Source organism: Apis dorsata, unplaced genomic scaffold, assembly GCF_000469605.1.
Source record: "Apis dorsata unplaced genomic scaffold, Apis dorsata 1.3 scaffold_295, whole genome shotgun sequence".
Lineage (NCBI taxonomy): Eukaryota > Metazoa > Arthropoda > Insecta > Hymenoptera > Apidae > Apis > Apis dorsata.
The window spans coordinates 939,196-940,353 of record NW_006263570.1 but is presented as its reverse complement, the minus strand read 5'-3'; the positions used below and the strand labels follow the sequence as shown (position 1 = coordinate 940,353).

The following is a 1,158-nucleotide window of genomic DNA, read 5'->3' as shown; positions in this document are numbered from 1 at the left end:
AAAAATGTACAAAAAAAAAAAAAAAAAAATTAATCTCACAAAGAAAAAAAATACATATTTTTTTTTGCCACGATGCACGTGTAAATAACGAAAACAAAAGGAAATAAAATTGTCATTAATAATGACATAGTCATATGCTACTACGTGTCATTACAAACATTGCACTATATTCTATGTTACATGTACACATGTCGATACTTTTGCAACATTTCTTGCAAAATATTTAGCAATATTCTTTCCAAATTTACGCATTTTAGGCAAATATAATATAAAATAAATAAATATCGATTTAATTCCAGAATATGAATAGAACATAAATTATGCAGAGATCGTATACAAGCATATTTCTATATGAAAAAAAAAAAAAAGAATGTAAAAATTAAGAATAGAGAAACAAATACTCGTTGATAATATTGTTTCCGTATAATTTTAAGCATAAGATATTTGTTGAAAGATATATGTATGAATTGTTTCAGTACATTGTACATAGAGAATAGTGGATTCTTCTTATAAATATCCAACTTGCTGCTACAGTACATTGTACAATTATTGTTTTATGTTAATATTGTAGTAAGTAAAATATTAAATTAAAAAGCGGCACGAATAGCAGCAAATAGGATACAAGCATCGTGATGAGTCGTTCTGTGAAGGTATGTTTGTAGTACAGAGTTTCAATAAATATCAGGGATGTTCAATAATTCATTATTTCTAACTTTTATTTGCAATTCAATCTAACGAATTTTTCCATTTTGTTTCAAGAAATAAAGATTAATTTTATGCAAAATTAAATTTTTAAGTGAACATTAATTAATTAAAAAAAAAAAAAAAATGGAGCTTAAATTTGCCTTACTCTTCGTTACATCAGTATTACAATGCTTTGGATATTTTATATTCTTTTCTTTTTTCATATCATGTATATTCTGCAATACGTATTTCTATACGTATTCAAATTTTGCATAAATGCATAAGTATACCAATAATATATCCCTGTTATTCGCGAACTCTGTTAAGTATACAACACGTATAACCGAAAGCTACAAAACGAGCACTGAGAACACGCTACGTGGATCGAGAAAAAGAAGATAAACTTGTATGCAGGAAGGCTCTCGATTTCTGTATATTCTTTCTCTCTCTCTCTCCCTTCCTTTCTCTCCCTCT

The 1,158-nt window shown here is 27.0% G+C and overlaps 1 protein-coding gene across 1 annotated transcript in view; it reads right to left on the bottom strand.

Annotated features, from left to right (window-relative positions):
- LOC102679869 overlaps positions 1-1,158 on the bottom strand; it is a 241,160-nt gene that overhangs the window by 1,628 nt on the left and 238,374 nt on the right. The window lies entirely within an intron of this gene.